At 39.8% G+C, this 22,865-nt stretch overlaps 1 pseudogene; it reads left to right on the top strand.

The window, feature by feature from the left end:
• The first annotated feature begins 17,940 nt into the window (after positions 1–17,940).
• LOC139038265 (large ribosomal subunit protein eL6 pseudogene) lies at positions 17,941–18,858 on the top strand (annotated as a pseudogene).
• The last annotated feature ends 4,007 nt before the right edge of the window (positions 18,859–22,865 follow it).

Here is a 22,865-nt window from a genome sequence, read left to right as displayed (position 1 = left end):
ATAGTGAAGGACAGGAGAGCCGGGAGTGATGCAGTCCATGGGGTTGCAAAGAGTCGGACATGACTGAGTGACTGAACAACAAATGGAAGAAGAAATATTGAGTACACACATCTCTTTGTAGAGTCTTGTCCATGAAAGGGAGAAAATAAGTCTGGGTAGATATGTAGTTGAGAATGGGTTCATTTTTTTAAAGTTGGGAAACACCTTTTTTGGGTTGTTTACCCCTAACGGTGCCCATGGATTAGATACGGGACACAGAAGGCAGGTGGTTGGGTTCTCTGGGTTTGGCATTTGTTGGGCATATGTGGTGAAAGGACAGAAGGGGAAGGCAATGGATGAAACTGGGTAGACAGTGGTAGAAGTGATGGACTGTGGGGTCTAGAGTGGAGAAGGAAAATGGCAACCCACTCTAGTATTTTTGCCTGGAAAATCCTGCTGACAGAGGAGCCTGTCAGGCTACAATCCATGGGGTGGCAAAGAGTTGGACATGAGTTATCAACTTAGCATGGGATCTAGATTGGATAGAAAAGGAAATGCAGAGAAGATAAACAAGAAAGACAAGGACAGTGGGACAAAGTGGGAGAAATGTAAGGATAGGAGATTATGATCCAGTTAATGGGAATGTTTGAAAATTTTAGAGGTGGAATAGTTTTAAGAGGGGGTGAGGTCTAAGATGTATCAATCGAAGTAACTGAAGGTGATGGTATGTGGAATTGAGTAGGTAAAGAAATAAGACACTGAAAAGTGCTGAATGGGTCTTTCACATGGGACATTGCAGCAACCATTGGTGATGATAAACAGGGAAAGAGGGAATGAAAAGTCAGGGGAGAGTAAAACCAGGTTATGGGCCTTAAAGGAAAAGAGGATGGAGAAATAATGGCCTGAATGCATCATTGTTTATGGAGGATGCTGTCAAGCTAATCTCTTGACCTCAGGGTACATCACGCATGGAAGATTAAGAGCAAATATACAGAGGATGGCAGGGCAAGCAGTTTCCTTTGGGAAAGTCTGGGTTTCAGTTTAGGCAAGGAGATCTAGGGAATACTTTGTGATGTTGAAAATTCAGTACAGTCCATGTATAGGAAATAGGGTTTCCCAAGAGCAGATGGGTAGATTTAGGAAGGGAAGGAAAAGCAGTGGTTGAGGCAGGAGCCAAGGGAAAACAAAATACTGTAGGGCAGAGAGTTTAAGAGTTGAGAGATAACAAAGAAGTTTCATCTGGAGTGGTGTCCAGTGTTGACATGACACACTAAAAGTAGGGTATCTGGAAACCTTAGTTGCCACAGTAACTTTATGAATAGGAAAGACTTGGGTTTCTCTAAAATGTCAGGCATGGTCCAGATAGATTACATATTTCCAAGGAAGTTCTGGTCTACATGAACCCATGAGCAATGATATTATCATGGTTTCTGTCTAAGGCAGTATGAACTGTGAGATTATGCAATTAATAATAGCTTTTTTTTTTAGGGAGGAGAAGGAAAGAATATATTAACCATACATCTTGATTTCAGAAACATGACAATAGGAACTGTGTGCCTTCAAATTAAGAAAGTATGAAAGAAAGTTGGTTCTGAATAACTTCATCATATCCCTGGTTGGTGGAGGGAGAGACAAAGTCTCATCAGAACTTACTGTATTTCTTAAATGAATAAATGAGGAAAGTGTTGAAAGATGGCCATTCAAAGAGAATAAGAGGAAGTGAGATGGCAGTGTACTCCAAATGATGTCACTAAGAATTTCCTAACACTGATCATTCTAGTTTGGGCTGATTTTTGTTAATCACCAAGCTGAATTTATACAAAAATTTGATGCCTGCTCCTGAAAGACTCTAATAAAACATTGTGGATTTTCATTCCTTTGAAATGGGTTTCCTGGCTGTAAGCCAAAATCTTGCTAACCTCTCGAATTCTCTAGCAGGGTGACTATTCTATCATATTTCTCCTATAATTCTTGTTTTGTCTTTACCCAGTCAAAGGCCCTGTTTATGCCTAGAGCAAGTTTCATTTAGTCTCTATTTAGTCTTTCTCTGAGGCTTACTTTTTAAAATCCTCGAATAAGAAATTAACCTAAGAAATTTCCTAAGTTTTCCTCCATTCTACTTACATATCAAAATAAGCATAATCCTGAAGTGTTTTGTATGTTCTGAGAGGCAAAACCAAACCCCTAGTTGGTGTAATTTACTCAAATGCCAGGTTCTCCTGGGGAAACCGAGCTTTCTTTATAACTTGATTCAAATAACTACTTTGATTCTCAATGGCTTTTTATGAAATTACCATGTAGAACCTAAATTGGTGCAGCTGAATTAAATAAATATCAGAGCTTAACATTCTTAATCGCAAACCTTCAATTTAACCAACCATTTATTATAATCAAAAAGCAATCAATATGTTGATTGTGGTGACATGCAAATGGAGATAGAATTATTAGTAATTACCCTATATTTGTGGTTCAGTGTGATGGAGAAATAACTGGAAAGAAATTGTAAAGCACACTCCAGTTAAAGGACTGGTTGCTATGTTTTAGAGCAGCGTGCTATATTGATTGTAGTCTTTAAATAAATTGAATAACATAGGTTGCTGTCAAACATGTGAATTATTCATGAAGCAGAGTTTGGGAACACTAAAACAGACCCTGTTTATGAATATTCAGATGTGTTAATGTCTAAATGACTGACCCAGCACTCACCAATTCTTACATGAAGAAAAGGTCTCAGAGACAAAGTAAAAATCTACCAGGCAAACTCACTTGGGTCACTCACTTGAAACATAACCAGTGTGACAGATGAGGAATGAAGTCTGAACCCCACATTAGAGAGGCATTCAGTCAACAAGGGAGGCACTGGGGGTCTTTAATTGGGAACACTTGGTGACCTATAAGTTTTTTTCTGCAGACTCCAGAGACCTTGGAGTTTCTGTGATCACATTATCTGGTATGACCCTTTAATTTCTTCCCATCGATATTTGGAACTGATAGCAGCACACCTTTGTTTGCTTTTTCAATCCTGGTTATGAAAGGATGTGAAGAAATTACAGAACATTGCATTTTTGGAAAATCCTAAAGGATGGTTTTCTTTCCTCTGAATGAGTTCCCAGTGTGGCCTCTCAGCTGTATGTTTTAACTTATGAGGCCTCCATAGGAATGAAATCTTCATTTCCTGAAAACTTTAGAATCACTGAGTCCTTGGGGATGGGATACTTTAGTAAGAGATAAAATAGAGAATTTGTGTGAGTTTATCAGACTATGTAGGGCTTCCCAGGTGGCTCAGTGGTAAAGAATCCGCCTGCCAGTGCAGGAGATTCGGGTTCGATCCCTGAGTTGGGAAGATCTCCTGGAGGAGGAAGTGGCAACCCACCCCAGTATTCTTGCCTGGAAAATTCTCTGGACGGAGAAGCCTGGCAGGCTACAGTCCCTGGGGTCACAAAGGATGGGACATGACTTAGCACTCAAAGCACAGTGGTGGGGGGCGGAGGGATCAGACCACGCAGAGGGAGTCTTGTAGGGAGGCAGCGATTTGTGACTTAGGGGTGACCAGCCAGTGCAGTTTGCCTGGGACTCAAGGGGTTTCCAGGACACGGGACTTTCAATTTTTAAGCATGGGGTGGTCTCAGGCAAAGTGGGATGCGTTGGTCGCCCTACCAGTTGTACCAGTTTGACCAGAGAAATCTCCTGAGAAGTGAGACTTTCAGTGTGAAAACTAGAAGATCTCTGGGCAAACCAGGACTCTTTTTCACCCAACCAAACCACAGTATGAAATGAAGAGATTTGGGGTGGGAATGGGGAGGGGGAGAAATCTAGTTGTGTTGATCAAGTTTCTAAAAGACGAATCTACAAAACTGAAAACTGTGTGTGTTAGTTGCTCAGTAGTGGCTGGTTCTTTGCGACCCCATGGACTGTAGCCCACCAGGTTCCTCTGTCCATGGAATTCTCCAGGCAATAATACTGGAGTGGTTTGCCATGCCCTTCTCCAGGGGAATCTTTCCTACCCGTGGATCGAACCCAGGTCTTCCACATTATAGTCAGATTCTTTACCATTTAAGCTACTTGGGAAACCCAAGTAATTTACAAAATAATATACATTTTCCTGTAAATGGAATTTTATGCATACCATCTAGGATACACTGTCCCATTGTCAACATGGCTGAATTTTTAAATAGAATCTTTCAATTGCGTGAGTCAGAGCGAGGCGAGGGAAATTCTGGAGTATTAATTACCAAATGTAATTGCATTCCCAGTCATTTTAGGAGCTTTCTAAGAGTATGGATCCTTGAGCCCTACTTGTAGAGATTTTCATTTTAGTCTTGGCTGGGGTATGGCTTGGGAACTGTATAAGCTCCCAGTGACACCAGCCAGATTTAGAAGCAATTGGTTGGGGAAGTATTTCATCCAGGCCATGGTGGAACATGATGAATTATGCTTGCTCTGCCATAGGGTACACCTCTTAGGTGAGCATGATTTTCATGTTCCATGTGATGTTATGAGTAAACTGACTCTCAGCTCCTGGTATCAAAAACCTTCGGTTCACTTGTGAATCTTGACACAAACTGAAAACTTCAACAAGTCACTTAGACTTCCTGACCATCTGTTTCTTCCTCTGTTGAAAGGATATAATGACAGAAGTTATTTCCTAAGAGTTGTTACACAATTAGGTGATATAATGTGTGTGATAACTTTAGAAGCCTGCGAGCCACAGAGTTCAATGAATATTTGCTAAAATTATGAGTTAATGTCTCTCCCTGAATGGTGATGAATAAACTGCCAAATTCTTACTTTTAGCTCTTTTCTTTTATTGAATTATCTGAAAATAATATCTTTCTAGTAATACATTCTTTCTTTACATGAGTGCTTCATATTGTTAGATTTTGGGTTAAAATATTCAACTACATTAATGTTTAAGAGACTTCCCAGGTGGTACAGTTTTAAAGAATCTGCCTGCCAGTGCAGGAGATGCAGGTTCAATCCCTGGGTTGGGAAGATCCCCTGGAGCAGGAAATGGCAAACCACTCCAGTATTCTTGCCTGGAAAATCCCACGGACAGAAGAGCCTGGAGGAATATAGTCCATGGGATCACAAAGCGTCTGATATGACTGAGTAACTGATTATATTAATATTTGTGCTAAAATTTAAGATCTTATGGTACAGTCATGTTTCTGAAGACCCTATGAGCCCAATGCATTCTGGGTGCTATCTTTAGCCTATCTGCCATGTACTAGGTTGAAGTCATGGATAGCATTAAGCCATTCTGTTCTGGCAACATGGTCATGAGTTGGTGGTTGAAAAACTAAGTCCTAGAGTATAGAGCATAGGTGAGAATGTCCTCTTTTGTAATATCCATTTGATTCTCTCCTGTTCATTGCTCAAAAGGTAGGAATTGGATATAATTTATTTTCTGTGGTTGGCTTTGCGTGCATGCTTAGTCGCTGAGTCGTGTCCAGCCCTTTGCGACCCCATGGACTGTAGCCTGCCAGGCTTCTCTGTCCATGGACTTTTCCAGGCAAGGATACTGGAGTTGGTTACTGTCTCCTTCTCCAGGGGATCCTCCTGACTCAGAGATTGAACCCTCATCTCCTGCCTTGGCAAGTGGATTCTTTTACCACAGCACCACTGGAAAGCCCTCTGGGGCTTGGGCTTGACTTTAGCTAGGTTAGTTTTCATTTCCTCATTTTCTAGTTCTTAGAAGAATACTTCATTCACACCTCTATATAACAAGTAGGTAATAATTTGATTACCAAATTATTTCCTTTTTTCCCCTAGCCATGTAACTAAGGGCTTCCCCGGTAGCTCAGCTGGTAAAGAATCTGCCTGCAATGTGAGAGACCTGGGTTTGATCCCTCAGTTGGGAATATCCCCTGGAGAAGGAATAGGCTACCCACTCCAGTATTCTGGCCTGGAGAATTCCATGGACTCTATAGTCCATGGGGTCACAAAGAGTCGGACACAACTGAGTGACTTTCACTTTCACTTTTGTGTAACTAACTGTTTCTCAGTTTTTAGACCTGGCATTATGAACAAGATCTGGCCAATAGCATTGTTGTGAGTTACATGGGGACTTGTCTAAGAAAACTTGTGCAATCCTACAAATTCTCTGTTCCTTCACCTGCTGACCTAATGCAAAGGATCTAGGAAGGCTGTAGATTGAAAGTGCCTTGACTCCTAAGTCACTGCTCAGAGAAGAGCTGCCTAAGAAAGCTGCCAAGATGTAGGGTTTATCTGTTTCATCAGTTAGCCTATTCTGACTTTTCAGGTAGAAAGGAGGGGCTGCAGATATTTATGACAAACATTTGGCAAGTAGCATTTTTGGTTTCTGATACTTTTATTCTTTTTAAAATGAAATGTTTTAAAAAATAAAGTTATGCAAGTCCTCATATATTTATCCTAGAAAATTTAGAAAGGAGGAAGAAAGTTAAAATAAGCCATAGTTATATTGCATATTCTTTTGAACTAGTTGTGTATATAGATAAATTTTCCCATAAAAGTTAGCTTATCTGTCTTTAGTGTTTTATAACTTCCCCATTATTTAACATTTAAAGTAAATACTATTACATTTTGATCATCATTTTTAATGACTGTACCATCATTTATTTAGTGTCCTCTTATTGAGCATTAAAATTGTTCTCAATTTTTCCTATAATACAAATACTGTTTTGAATATCTTTGTATGTTAATCTTTGATCACATCTTTATTTTCTTAAGTTAATTGAAATGGAATTGTTCTTATAACTAGTTCAGAATTGCCAAATTTAATTGGCCTTGATCAAAACCACACCCATATTTTAATTTCATAGATTGTAAGTATGAGCAAGGACTTGCTGAATTTAAATCATCATACCATGGGCAACAGAAGAAGGAAATGTTGAGTCTCGCTACTTAAAATTACAGTCTCTTGTCATACTATAATTTTGGGGAAAATTTATTGCAACTGAAATTCCTTGGGAAGTTAAATGTAAGCCTATCCTAGGGTAGGTAGACTCTGCCATTCTTCAACACTTTCCTCTGTCAGAGGTCTGCCTGGAAAGATGCAGTTAAATACTGAGATACACATTAATGGAAGTGCTACATTTAACATTCTATAGAAATCATTCTGGTAGAAGAGCCTTTTACTCTCAAATTTGTCTGGGAAATTACTTGGTTGGAAAAAAATTTGTTAAAATTTGATTATTTTAACTACTAACACCAGAGTTAGATGAAAATATGAAGACTTGGGTATGATTTTATTTGTCTTAGGATAAGCTCATAGAATGTTGTATATACTGCAAGTCATTCCATTGGAAGATTTTAAAATCTCGTTTGACTGATGGATTTCACAAATCAGTTATCTCAGGGCAAGAAAGGCAGTAGTATTCATTTTTTAACTTCAGAAAGGAGTGCTTGCTGTCCTGGTAACGCCTCTCTCATCTCACTGACGTTGTGCAACCACTGAGGCCACACACAGTTGCAAAGGCTCTTCTCTTCTGTCTGCGGATGATTGTGCGCCGTGGTCAAGTGATCCTCTTTGGAGGCTGAGTGACCTTGCAGTGAAAGCCCTTCAACAGCTGGCTTCAAAGATGAAGAACAGTGCAAGTGGTTGAAGGCACAGATAACATAGATTGTGTGCTCAATTGTTGGCATAGGCAAGAGATATTTTTGGAAATACAGTGGCCAAGAACAGGCTTCTCTAAACATTTTTTTTTTTAAATCAGGACTAGATATATTTTTAAAAACATATTTCATATGGCAACACTGGATATCGGTTTAAATTGTTTGGATGGATGGATAGAATCCTAAGACACAAGGTATGTGCTTCACAGAGCCCAGTTTCATAAGGTGCCCTTACTGTCAAAAGGGTAACAAAAAGGCACTGGGCCATTTGCTTGACAAAGTCACACAGCCTCCACATCAGTGTTCACTGTGCTGCTCAGGCACCAGATCACAGTTGATAAGATGACTGCACCTCATCAATATCTTCTCTAGATGGTATCTTAGTGGCCACATAAAGTGTCACTCTTGGTGGTATGTTTGTTTAAACAACAATCTGCTTTCTAACAACTCAAAGCCGAATAGATTTATGTTTTAAATCCTTGGGGTGTGAAATATTGAAAAGAAATTAACCTAAAAGCACAACCTAAAAAGCTGTGCTTTTTGTGTTGGCGTTGGCCCAATGAAAAAGAAGTTAACTGTTTCTGGTTTCTTGGCTCTTGACTGTAGAAGTAGCCTTCCCCATGAAATTGATAGCCATGTTCATTTTCCTGTTCGTTTTGCCAGAAAAGTTGTTTTAATTGTGGTGAGAGTTTTCATAAATAGAGATTACGTGTCTTGAAATGGAAGCTCACCTAAATTATTCCTGATTAATGAATATCTCTCTCAGGATTCTCTTTGAAGCACTGAAATTGGCATTTGACACTGGTTCCTTTTCTCCTGCTGAGATAAACCATGCCCACATGCTCTACTTTGTGGGCTTAGGACTGTATGGCAAGGCATGGTTTGTATTAGGATAGAGAAGCCAGGAACCTGAATATAGGGCATACCCAGGGCCCATACGCCCCACATTTGACATGTGAGCCTAGCATGTCTTTTCTTTCCTGCAGTCAGACCATCTGACCAATTTCCTAAAACTGTTGGCATGCCCTTTGCAGAAAATAATTATGTTCACTGATTAATTTACATTTTTATATTAACTATCTTGAATTCTAGAATTTCAGTTACCATGCTGAGCCATTAGTTAGATGTGTGATATTGGACAAGTCACATCGCCACTCGGGACCTAATTTCTACCATTAAATAAGATCACTGGTTGAACTCTAAGGTCTTTTCAAGCAAAGAGGGACCCAAATCCCTCCAAACTCTATGATTATAATCAAATTATCTGATTATAAAAAATATTTATTCAGCCTACACTGCAAGGTAGGTATTCTATTGGATGCAGATAACTTCAGATTTAATTCCTGTCTTCTAGGAGCTTATGTCTCAGACAGAAAATACCAGAATCAGGGCTAATATATCTGGGGCATGTGAGGCTTGACAGATCTTCCCAGGTGATCTTGGTACTCACTCTCTCCATCAGTTGAGAACTTGATGTTCATTCTGCAAGGTCATCCATGACAGGCCACTAGGACACATTATTCTCCTATACTGGCTGGATAAAATCTTGTGGGAAGTCACCCTGCTCTGCATAGCTGCAGTTGCACCACTCCACTGTGTAGTGCATGTGTAGGTACTATATTAGCCAGTGCTGGGGTCGCTGGTCTTTCAGGGACACAGGAGTTCATTTGCGTTCAAGCATTAGTTATAAACTCTGTGAGTGATTCTTTCTTTTGTAGTGTCGGGGAGTAAGCACGAGGGATTTGTCAGTGAAAGGGCTGGTTGAATGGAGCATCTTTTTTTTTTTTATTTATTTTTAATTGAAGGATAATTGCTTCGTAGAATTTTGTTTTCTGTCAAACCTCAACATGAATCAACCATCAGTTCAATTCAGTCACTCAGTCATGTCCGACTCTTGCGACCCCATGAATTGCAGCATGCCAGGCCTCCCTGTCCATCACCAACTCCCAGAGTTTACTCAAACTCATGCCCATCGAGTCGGTGATGCCATCCAACCATCTCATCCTCTGTTGTCCCCTTCTCCTCCTGCCCCCAATTCCTCCCAGCATGAGGGTCTTTTCCAATGAGTCAACTCTTCGCACGAGGTGGCCAAAGTATTGGAGTTTCAGCTTCAGCATCAGTCCTTCCAATGAACACGCAGGACTGATCTCCTTTAGGATGTACTGGTTGGATCTCCTTGCAGTCCAAGGGACTCTCAAGAGTCTTCTCCAACACCACAGTTCAAAAGCATCAGCCATAGGTATACATATATCCCCTCCCTTTTGAACCTCCCCCCATCTCCCTCCCCATCCCACCCCTCTAGGTTGATACAGAGCCCCTGTTTGAGTTTCCTGAGCCATACAGCAAATTCCTGTTGGCTATCTATTTTACATATGGTAATGTAAGTTTCCATGTTACTCTTTCCATACATCTCACTCTCTCCTCCCCTCTCCCCATGTCCATAAGTCTATTCTTATGTCTGTTTCTCCATTGGTGTCCTATAAATAAATTCTTCAGTACCATTTTTCTAGATTCCATATATATGCATTAGAAAATTATATTTATCTTTCTCTCTTTGAATTACTTCACTCTGTATCATAGGTTATAGGTTCATCCACCTCTTTAGAACTAACTCAAATGTGTTCCTTTTTATGGCTGAGTAATATTCCATTGTGTATATGTACCACAGCTTCTTTATCCATTCATCTGTCGACAGACATATAGGTTGCTTCCATGTTCTAGCTATTGTAAATAGTGCTTCAATGAACAATGAGTACATGTGTCTTTTTCAGTTTTGGTTTCTTCAGGGTATATGCCTAGGAGTGGGATTGTTGGGTCATATGGTGGTTTTATTGTTAGTTTTTAAAGGAACCTCCATACCATCTTCCATAGTGGCTGTATCAGTTTATATTCCCACCAACAGTGCAAGAGCATTCCCTTTTCTCCACACCCTCTCCAGCATTTATTGTTTGTAGACTTTTTGATGGTGGCCATTCTGACCAATGTGAGGTGATATCTCATTGTAGTTTTGATTTGCATTTCTCTAATAATGAGTGATGTTGAACATCTTTTCATGTGTTTGTTAGCCATCTATATATCTTCTTTGGAGAAATGTCTGTTTAGGTCTTTTACCCACTTTTTGATTGGGTTGTTTGTTTTTCTGGTATTGAGTTGTATGAGTTGCTTGTATATTTTGGAAATTAATCCTTTGTCAGTTGTTTCATTTGCTATCATTTTCCCCCATTCTGAGGGTTGTCTTTTCACCTTATAGTTTCCTTTGCTATGCAAAAGCTTTTAAGTTTAATCAAGTCCCACTTGTTTACTCTTGTTTTTTATTTCCATTACTCTAGAAAGTGGGTCATGGAAGATTTTGCTTTGATTTATGTCATCGAGTGTTCTGCCTATGTTTTCCTCTAAGAGTTTTATAGTTTCTGGTCTTACATTTAGGTCTTTAATCCATTTTGAGTTTATCTTTGTGTATGGTGTTAGGAAGTGTTCTAATTTCATTCTTTTACATGTAGCTGTCCAGTTTTCCCAACATCACTTATTGAAGAGGCTGTCTTTGCCCCATTGTATATTCTTGCCTCCTTTGTCAAAAAATAAGGTACCCATAGGTGCATGGGTTTATTTCTGGGCTTTCTATCTTGTTCCATTGATCTGTAGTTCTGTTTTTGTGCCAGTACCATACTGTCTTGATGACTATAGCTTTGTAGTATAATCTGAAGTCAGGAAGGTTGATTCCTCCAGCTCCATTCTTCTTTCTCAAGACTGTTTTGGCTATTTGGGGTCTTTTGTGTTTCCATATGAATTGTGAAATTTTTTGTTCTAGTTCTGTGAAAAATGCCATTGGTAATTTGATAGGGATCTCATTGAATCTGTAGATTGTATTTGGTAGTATAGTCATTTTCACAATATTGATTCTTCCTATCAAGGAACATGGAATATCTCTCCATCTGTTTATGTCATCTTTGATTTCTTTCATTAGTGTCTTATAATTTTCTGTGTACAGTTCTTTTGTCTCCTTAGGTAAGTTTATTCCTAGATATTTAATTCATTTTGTTGCAATGGTGAATGGTATTGATTCTTTAATTTCTCTTTCTGATTTTTCATTGTTAGCATATATAAATGCAAGTGATTCTGTGTATTGATTTTGTATTCTGCACCTTTGCTAAATTTACTTGATTAGCTCTAGTAATTTTCTGATACTATCTGTAGGGTTTTCTATGTACGGTATCATGTCATCTGCAAACAGTGAGAGCTTTACTTCTTCTTTTCCAATCTGAATTCCTTTTATTTCTTTTTCTTCAATGATTGCTGTAGCTAGGACTTCAAGAACTCTGTTGAATAATAGCAGATACAAAAACAAGACCCATATATATGCTGCCTGCAAGAAATCCACTTCAGACCTAAAGACACATATAGACTGAAAGTGAGAGGATGGAAAAATATATTCCATGCAAATGGGAAGCAAAAGAAAGTTGGAGTAGCAATCCTCATATCAGACAAAATAGACCTTAAAATAAAGAATATTACAAAAGATAAGGAAGGATACTACATAATGATCAAGGGATCAATCCAAGAGGAAGACATAACAATTGTAAATATCTATGCACCCAACATAGGAGCACCTCAGTACATAAGACAAACACTAACAGACATAAAAGGAGAAATTGACAGTAACACAATAATAGTAGGAGACTTTAATACCCCAATCAAACCAATGGACAGATCATCAAAACAGAAAATTAATAAGGAAACACGAGTCTTAAATGATACATTAGATGAAATGGATCTCATTGATATCTTCAGGACATTCCATGCAAATGCAGAAGAATATATCATCTTCTCAAGTGCACATGGAGCATTCTTCAGGATAGACCACATCTTGGGTCACAAATCAAACCTCAGTAAATTTAAGAAAATTGAAATCGTACCAAGCATCTTCTTTGACCAGAATACTATGAGACTAGATATCAATTTTAAGAAAAAACTGTAAGAAACACAAACACATGGAGATTAAACAACACATTTCTAAATAACCAACAGGTTACTGAAGAAATCAAAAGGGAAATAAAAAAATTTCTAGAAACAAATGACAATGAAAACACAACAACTCAAAACCTATGGGATGCAGCAATAGCAGTTCTAAGAGGGATGTTTATAGCAATACAATCCTACCTCAAGAAACAAGAAAAACATCAAATAGACAACCTAACTTTACACCTAAAACAACTGGAAAAAGAAGAACAACAACAACAAAAAAAAAAAAAAAATTAGTAGAAGGAAAGAAATCATAAAGATCCAAGCAGAAATAAATGAAAAAGAAATGAAAGAAACAGTAGTAAAGATTAATAAAACTGAAAGCTGGTTCTTCGAGAAGATAAACAAAATTGACAAACCTTTAGCCAGACTCATCAAGAAAAAAGAGAGAAGAATCAAGTCAACAAAATTAGAAATGAAAAAGGAGAGATTACAACAGATAATGCAGAAATACAAAGGATTATAAAAGACTATTATGAACAACTATATGGCAATAAATAGATAACTTACTGAAAGAAATGGACAGATTCTTAGAAAAGTTCAATCTACCAAGACTGAACCAGGAGGAAATAGAAATTATGAATAGAGCATCTTTTGACTCGGGCCCCTCTTTACTCCACATCCCATGGGGGAAGGAAGAGTTGAAAATGACAACTGTTGGCTACCAGTATGCAGCTGCCTCACATATCTCTTGCCATTTGTGGAGTGGGGGACTTTTGGGCAATTTGGGGCTTGTTACTCTCCTTTACTGCTTTACCAGTGCCCCTCTAAGAACCAGAGTAACCCCCCTGTGTACCTATTATACCCATCAATGCTTTGAAATTGTCCTTCTTCATACACACACACACGTATATACACACACTCATACACACACACACACACGACACATATCTGTATGATGATGGCACACTGCCATTTTCCTAGCCTCATCAGTCTTTCATTTGTCAGCCCACTGATTGATTCATTCACTGACTTATTTGTTCATTTGTAGATCAGCATCAAAAAACCTTACACCCAAGGATGACTCAGTCCTGGCACAGAACGCTTTGGAGAGCATCCTGCAGCCTCCCTCAATACCACTTACTTTTCAGTATCTTTCCAACTTTGACTTCAGTTAGAACTGGCCCTTTTCCCTCCTCTGTTCCTTTTGTCCAATTCTCTCTCCCATTTAGACACCTCTGATGGACTTTGTTTAAAGAGAATGCTCCCAGGTTTAGGAAGCTGGGGCTGGCTGCCTAGAAAGAGCTCTAGTGGCAGGTGCAAGGTGGCAGCAGGGAGCAAAGAAGTCGACTGAGAATCAATTGCTGAGAAGACTAAATATTTAAAATCTAGCCTAAGCTGGGCCACAGTTTTGTGAAATTGCCATCACCTCACAGGAGAATGGAGAAAATGAAACAAGTCTTCTTTGGTGGGGAGGAGCAGGGAGGCTGCTGTAGACGATGGATGGACCCTCACCTGCCAGTGCTTTAGTGCTGTTATACCAAAGGTCTTTTACAGCTTATAGTTAAACTTAATGCTAAGTATAATCTGAATATACGATACCTCATTGTACTTGTATTACTGTATGCAAATATAAATAAAGTTACCACCAAAAAAAAAGTGATCTGTCTTAGAAATTGAAAATAAAATAAAATGAAATCTCAGCCTAGAGGGTTTTGCAGGTTTTCCTTTATCGCCTTGGTAATAGCTCTGTGGTGTGGCCTGTGGGTCTACTCCAGGACCAGCGTGTGGGAAGGGAATGTTCTGCAGCCCAGAGACTCCAGGGAGCAGAGTACTGAGCTCAGAGTGGGGCAGCAGAGGCTATCAAGGATCCCACTGCCGACTGACAGTTGACAGTCCCCCACCTCTTTCGTCCAGTTTAGAGCCTGGTTTCTTCCTTTTTCTCTTCCCAGAAAGCAGTCTCTCTACCACAGCTTAGCTGGGGCCAACCCACACACAGGTCCATAAGCAGCACCTAATTTGTTTCTGAATTCTCCACCTTCTTTCACAGGCCTCCAGCTCTTGAGTCTGGGCTTCTGTATTGGAGCCTGTTCTCAGTAACCTGGCCGTGTCCCCATCTCAGAACAGGAGCCTCCCTTGGCCTTGCCAATCCAGATCCCAGGATCAGAATCAGAAATATCTCCCGTGCTGACAGATTCCTGGCTGGGTGTCCCTGACCTCTGAGGGTGCTCCACCTCCAGTGCCCCACTGCTGTGTTTGCTGGGCTCTCCTTCCTTCTCAGCTGCCTGCTCAGCTTTCTGCAGCCACACCCACCCTGCAATGTGCGCAGAGCTGAAATTCCCTGCAGCTGCTGGTTCCCTCTCCCTCCCTAGTTTTTGACCCTGAAGAACAGAGACAGTCCAAGTCTCACTGTCTCCTTTCCTTCCGTCCACACGTGAGTATTGCCAGGCCTGGCTGAATCCCACAGAGTTACACAGAAGACAATCATGCGTGAGTTAAAGGTTATGGCACTTGCTGTTCCGTAGATCCGTGTCACAAAAAGAATGGCTAAAACTTGAATGAGCAGAGAAGTTTGAGGGTCACATGCAAATCTTCTCTGAGGAAAGCAAAAAAAAAAAAAAAAAAAAACTAGCTGTGTCATAGTTTCACTATTTCCCAATTTTACCTTCTGGGATGTGACTATAGAAGTATCCTTAGGGCGTACACTATGCAGCTTCCTTTCATGCCAAACCCTCTTATAATGTGATAATGTGATTCTTATTACGCTATCAAAGTCATTTCCACAAGTCATTTCCACATGAAGGGTGGCCCTTCACCCGAGAAGGGTGAAGTTTCCATAACAATGGTTTCCATAACAATGGAAACTTCCAAGCAGAGTCTACTAGAACAATCCATCAGATTCTCCAAGGCACTCCATTTCCTCCATGACCTACAAGGATGAATTCTAAGGACACGTGGAATATTTACAGCCAAGGACTCTGATTTGCCTGTGCACTGCTGCTGCCGTGTGTGTGTGTGTGTGTGTGTGTGTGTGTGTGTGCGTGTGTGTGCGTGTGTGTGTGTTAGTCACTCAGTTGTGTCCGACTCTTTATGACCCCATGAACTGTAGCCCTCCAGGCTTCTCTGTCCATGGAATTCTCCAGGCAAGAATACTGGGGTGGATTGCCATTCCCTTCTCCAGCTGCTCCCATATGTTGAATTATATGCTTATGAAAAGAAATTATCTTTGTTCTCAAACCTGTTTGTGCCTATTGTGCTTGTTACAATCTTGCAATTTGATTAGTTAGGACATAAATATTAAATATGAATATGAAGAGTTGTTTCTAAGAAGATTAAGCAGAATGCTCTGGAAAGATATCACAAAAAGTTTCTGTCAATTAAGAACAATTGCTAAAGGAAGAAAAACACTGTAAAAATAAAAGAGATGTAAATTCTTGATATACCTTAAGGAATCCCAAACTGGAAATTATTGCCAATGCATTATAGACTGGATTAGGTAAGAAAAAAGATGTGAAGACTAGTCAAAGAAAAGGCCTATGTTCTGTATGAAGATGTGTACATAAATATTTGTATATTTTAAGTTAAAAGAAAATAACATATGTATGGATTTTTATGATTCTTCATCTTAAGTTGATCTACTTATCCAAATTGCTTCAGATGGAGTTGGGTTCTCTTATATTACCCCCATTTTAGAGATAAAAAGTTGAAAGAAAGATAACTTGCCTAGATGTCCACATCTTGGAGTTGGTAAGCCTGGAATGAAGTCTGAGTGATTTGGGCCATGGTTCAAGCTTTTGACCATGATATGACATCTTAATAACTCTCCCCTTTCCTAGAGATGCTCTTCATATTTAAACGAATGATTTTGTTCCATTAAGGATATCATGGAAAAAGTTACTAAATGGTAAATTGGGAGATGTTTGCAAAGTCTAAAATCAGCAGGGGCTCAATATCTAAGATATACAAGGAATTCCTTAAACTGCCCCCCAAAAAACAACCCCATAAAAATGAGCAAAGAATGAAACGGGCAATTTATAGAAGAGGAATCCCTAAAGACTAAAAAAATATGAAGAAATGACTGGTAACTTTAGTAATCAGAGAAAAGAAATTTAAAACAATGAAGAGGTACTGTTCTATGCTTGTAAGATGGGCAGAAATGTGCAGATAATGCCATTGAGAGAGAGAGATGAGAAGACATAGGAATCTCATATGTTGCTGTTGAGAAAGCAGATGGGAGCAGCCCCTACAGGCAGATATTTGGCCCCAGCTTAGGACCCAACAATTTCCATCCTAGATGTACATCCCTAAGAAATCTTTACACCACTTTATTAGGGGACATCTATGAGGATGTTTGGTACAGCCTTATGGATTAGCCTGGCTCTTCAAAAAGGAGATGCCAAGATATGGATTAAATCATTTAAGTTTACAAAGATGTTACTGGGGGATATGCCTGTGAGAGGAAATGGGGAGGGTTGGGAGGACTGTCATAGCATAATGCAAGTCTGATCCCAAGTGAAGGAGAGAGGGAAGATAGGTTGGTGGAAGTATCCTAGATTATTGCCACACAAACTAAGGAAGGTTCTTTGAGGCCACCAGGAAGTCCTCAAGCCAAAATCAGCTGTGAGAAGAATCCCATGTCTCCCAGGAATGGGCCCGTCTTAGTGTCCCTGAGGTACTTAGTCCCTGGCTGGGAGCAGCCAGTGAGCAGTGTGAACTCGGGTGAAACCCAGAGCTGGATTTCAGAGTACAGCAGCTGGGGCCTTTGCTCAGTTGCCCTTCTTGAGGTCTGAAGTCTGTGAGGAGCATTCTCATGGATGCCACACATTACTGAGGGTAGCAGAGAGAAGAAGGCAGCCTGTATGTCAATCATGGGGAAAGTAGTTAGGTAATATGTAGTGGACACATGCCAGTGAGCAAAGATACATACCTAACAGTGTGGATATGTGGATTGGTCTTAAAAACAATGTGCTTAGTGAAAAGAAGAGGAAGAAGAACCAGAAAGAGATGTCCAATGCAATCATATTAAAATTAAGAGTACTTGCATACAAAGCAATAACAATCTGCAAGTACACACACACAGATAAAAAAATGTTCATTATGCCTACTAGAATGATGGTTTGAGTGAAATATAGGAGTAAAAAGAAATCAATATAAAAGAATATATCCCTGCAAAAAAGTCTTGGATGGGTTTGATGAGGATAAAAAAAAAATGTCTTGAACCGAGTATGAGTAATTCAACTTCCTAACTCTGAGGACCTAAATAAACAAATCAACAAGGTACTCACCACCTGCCCTCTAAAAAGACCTGAATACAAAAGCAGCCTTTTAGAACCTTTCAATAGCAACTATAGAAGCAGTCTTCTGCTATAAAAACAGTAGCTCACTGCACAGTTTAAATTCAGCTCATCTCTCTTTCCCATCTTGCAAGATGGCGGGTGAAAAGGCTGAGAAGCCAGATACTAAGGAGAAAAAACCTGAAGCCAAGAAGAAGGCTGATGCTGTCAACAAGGCTAAAAAGGTGAAAGTGGTGAAGAAAGTTAAGAAGGGCAAGCCCCACTGCAGCCGAAACCCTGTCCTGGTCAGAGGAATTGGCAGATATTCCCGATCAGCCATGTACTCCAGAAAGGCCCTGTACAAGAGAAAGTATTCAGCAGCTAAATCCAACGTCGAAAAGAAAAAGAAGGTTCGGGTCCTTGCTACTGTCACAAAACCAGTTGGTGGCGACAAGAATGGTGGTACCCGAGTGGTCAAACTTCGCAAAATGCCTAGGTATTACCCTACTGAAGATGTGCCTCGGAAACTGTTGAGTCACGGCAAGAAACCGTTCAGTAAGCACGTGAGGAAGCTGCGTGCCAGCATCACTCCTGGGACCGTTCTGATCATCCTCACGGGGCGCCACAGAGGCAAGAGGGTCGTTTTCCTGAAGCAGCTGGGCAGTGGCTTGCTACTTGTGACTGGGCCTCTCTCCCTCAATCGAGTTCCTTCTGCGTAGAACACACCAGAAATTTGTCATTGCCACCTCCACCAAAATCGATATCAGTGGTGTGAAAATCCCAGAACATCTCACTGACACTTACTTCAAGAAGAAGAAGCTGCGTAAGCCGAGACACCAAGAGGGTGAGATCTTCGACACAGAGAGAGAGAAATACGAGATCACAGAGCAGCGCAAGGTTGATCAGAAAGCTGTGGACTCACAAATCCTGCGAAGAATCAAAGCTGTCCCTCAGCTCCAGGGCTACCTCCGCTCTGTGTTTGCTCTCACAAATGGAATTTACCCTCACAAAGTAGTATTCTGAACTTCTTGCAAAGAACCTAATTAAATAACTTGTCCATTTAAAAAAAAAAAAAATTCAGCTCATCTCATCTGTGCCTCCTGTTGTAGCAAGTAGAGACCAACAGCAGCAGCATGTAGCGTGGCCTATGAACTGCCTCAGGTCACCTGCCTGCTTCCTTTTTCTCTGTGGCTGAGTTTTGGGTTTTCCATTCCTGCCCTGGCCCCCTGTTTTGTTTCATTTTTCTTGTAAGAGCTTTACTAAAATGTAATTCACATCGTATACAGTTCACTAGTTTAAAGTGTACAGTTAAATGGCTTTTGGTAAATTCAGAGTTGTGCAACCATCACACAGTTAATTTTAGAATCTTTTCAACACCCCCAAAAGGAACACTGTACCAGTTAGTCAACAACCCACACCCCCTTCCATGAGCCACTTTCCCCTTATCACTCTAGGCAATTATTAATCTACTTTCTGTCTCGATAGATTTGCTTATTCTGGACATTTCATATAAATGGAATTAAACAATATGTGGTCCTCTGTGACTGGCTTCTTTCACGCAGAATAATGTTTTCAAGATCTAGCCATATTGTATGAGTATCAGTGCTTCTTTCTTTTTTGTTGCCAGGTAATATTCCATTGCATGGATATACGACATTTTGTTTATCCTCTCTTCAATTGATGAACATTTGGGTTGTTTCCACTCCATGGTGGTTATGAATAATGCTGCTCTGACATTTGTCTATAAGGTATTGCATGGACACAAGTTTTACTTTCTCTTGGGTGTACACTTAGGTATGGAATTGCTGGGTTACGTGGTAACTATGTTTAAGCTACTGAGACCTGTCAGAATGCCTTTCAAAACAGCTGCACCATTTTATTAATACATTCCTGCCAGCAGTGTATGAAGGTTTTAATTTTTTCATATCTTCATCCACAGTTATCTGTCTTTTTGATTATGGTCCCCTAGTTCTTCCTATTGGCTCTTGGCTCCCTGACCTCAATTGTCAGCTGCTCAGTGGTAAAAAATTCACCTGTCAATACAGGAGCCTCAGGAGATGCGGGTTCGATCCTTGAGTTGGGAAGATCCCCTGGAGGAGGAAATGGGAACCCACTCCAGTATTCTTGCCAGGTTAATCCCATGGACAGAGGAGCCTGGAGGGCTACAGTCCATGGGGTTGCAAAGAGTTGGACACAATTGAAGCGATTGAGTATACACACGTCCTTGATTTCAGGGCTCTTCAAGTTTTCTTACAGAAGGCATCTACCATCACAGAGGTATAACCAGCTGTTGGCTTCCCCAACTAAGGAAAAGGGATTGCAGATAATGAGGTTCTTAGATTCCACCCTTAAAATAAGGAGGAGCTGTTTGGGGGCAGCAGCTATTCTAGAATTCCAACCTGAGAGTGACAAGGATGAGAACACGATCAGTGCAATTACCAATTTACAGATAGACTCTCATTGCCTCCAGTCTTTTCATTTTCTGCAGATGCAAAGATAAGAGAGAGGAGGGTCAGCATTAGATTTGGTTATAAAAAAATCAGTTTTTACTAACAGTAGCTTAAAATTGATAATGTTAATTGTTCCTCTTATCAATAGCTTCTCTTTTATGGCTGGTTTATTTAGAAACAAGCGTTGACATTTGTGGATTCCCTGGTAGCTCAGCTGGTACAGAGTCCACCTGCAATGCAGGAAACCCCAGTTTGATTCCTGGGTCAGGAAGATCCACTGGAGAAGGGATAGGCTGCCCACTCCAATATTCTTGGGCTTCCCTAGTAAAGAATCCTCCTGCAATGCGGGAGACCTGGGTTCCATCGCTTGTACCACCGGCGTTCAATCAGTTGGTGTTGTATGTGTTCCAGGCTGAAGAGTCCTAGTTCAGGGTGATACAGATTTCAAGATTACCTCAGCTAATGGAGAATGCTGTCAGCACAATGAGAAAAACCATTAGAAAAGTCATGGATTGTGTTTCTGTTTAACCCTTTATTCTGAGGCTGGGATCACTGAACTAGAGGTTTCTTCCTTGGAAAACTGACTTGAGTTTGGATCTCCCAAATATATTTGAATTTCTCTGTAGGAAAATAGGCCCAGTGAGTACACTTCGAAACAGTAATGATTCTATACACAGCAGAAGCCTTACTTAACAGCCATTTAGACTTGCAAAATAGATTAAAGCCATTAACTAGGGCAGTGTTTTCTTCCTTACTGTGGTCATTAACCAAATTGCTAGCTTTAGTTGTAACACAGATAACCATGCTTAAAGATAACCTAGACCTACTGTTTTAGTGTTTTTATTTAATGGGCATGACATGGAAATACATTCTCAAGCTATTTTAATTTCACAGAATTCGGGTATAAACTTTTAAACATCAGTTCTCTTTAGGTGAAATTCACTTACATCTAAGTGCACCATTTTAAGGGCCTTGATTAATGTGCTATACATTTGTGGAACCACTGCTGTAATCAGGATACAGAATATTTCCATTACCCTTTCCTCCTGCCCTTTTCTGTCAATCTCCATCCTCTTTCTGGTGCCAGGTAAACACTGATTTACTTTCTGTCTCTAGATTAGTTTGCCATTTTATGAAATTTAGTGTAAATGGAACCAGAGTGCTTTTGAGATTCATCCACATTGTTGTATGTATCAGTTCATTAATTTTTACTGCTCAACAAGATGAATATATAAAGTAACATTTATCCTGGGAATGAAAGTTTGGTCAAACATTGAAAATCACCATGTTACCAGAATAAAGGTGAAAAACCATATGATCATCTCAATGTATGAAGAAAAGGTACTTGACAGAATTCAGCACTCATTTATGATAAATACTTCAGCCAACTAGTAATAGAAGGGAATGTTGATAAAGAGCATATATTGGAAATATGATGAGACTTAATGGCTATATTATTTCTCGATTGTTGTATAAAAAATATCCCCAAACTGAGCATCTTAAACAGTAAATACCATCTCACAGTTTTTGAGGGTTAGGGATTTGGGAGCAGCTTAGTAGTGTGGTTCTGCTTGAGGTTCTCTAGTGAGGTTGCATCCAAGACCTCAGTGAAGGCTGTATCCATCTGAAGGCCTGGCTAAGGCTGGAGGATTTTCTAAGCTCAGGTTCTTACTCACTGTTTGTAGAAGCCTCAAGTCTTTACTATGTGGCTCTCTTCACAAGGCTTCTTGAATGTTCTCATGTCTTGGCAAGTGGTTTCCCCTGGAGTGAGTGATCCAGGAGAAAGAGAAAAGGAGGAGGAAGCCACAATGCCCTTTATGACCTGGTCTTTTGGAAGTCATACGCCATTATTTCCACCAGAGTCTATTCATTACAAACAGTCACTAACTACAGCCCACTCAAGGCGGAGGGGTATTAGGCTCCACTTTTTGAAGGGAGAAGTGTCAAGAGGAATCATGAATATATTTTATAATTACCACAAGAGTAAAAGAATAAGATGCCTTACCCCAGGAATATCAAGAACAAGGAAGGGTAAGTACTCTAAACATATGTTTTTTTTTTTCAACATTGTCCTGGAGGTCCTAGCCATTGCACTACAACAAGAAAAAGAAAAAGATAATTTCAATTAGAAAGGCAGAAGTAAAACTGCCTTAATTATAGATGACATGTTTGTGAACAGAATATTCTACAGATTCTATGAAAAACCTTCTAAAACAAGTTTAGCAAAGTTGTAGGATACAAGGTCAATATATAAAATTTAAATTTTTATACACTCTCAACAATTGTAAAATGAAATTTTTAAAATGTCATTTAAACTAGTTTTGAAAATACATAAAATATTGATACTTAGGTTAATAAAAAGAAGTGCAAGACCTGTAAACTGAGAACTATAAAATACTGCTAAAAGAAAGACAGACCTCAGCGTATGGAGAGGTATATCATGTTCATGGATTTGAAAACTCACTGTTGTTCAGATATCATTTCCTTCCAAACTGATGTACAGATTCAGTGTAATCTCACTGAAGACATTGATAGGCATTTTGTAGAAACTGATGAACTGATTCTAAAATTCATATGGAAATAGCAAAGGATGTTGAATAGCTAAAAT

Source organism: Odocoileus virginianus, chromosome 14, assembly GCF_023699985.2.
Source record: "Odocoileus virginianus isolate 20LAN1187 ecotype Illinois chromosome 14, Ovbor_1.2, whole genome shotgun sequence".
NCBI lineage: Eukaryota > Metazoa > Chordata > Mammalia > Artiodactyla > Cervidae > Odocoileus > Odocoileus virginianus.
This window is presented reverse-complemented; position numbering and strand designations above follow the sequence as displayed.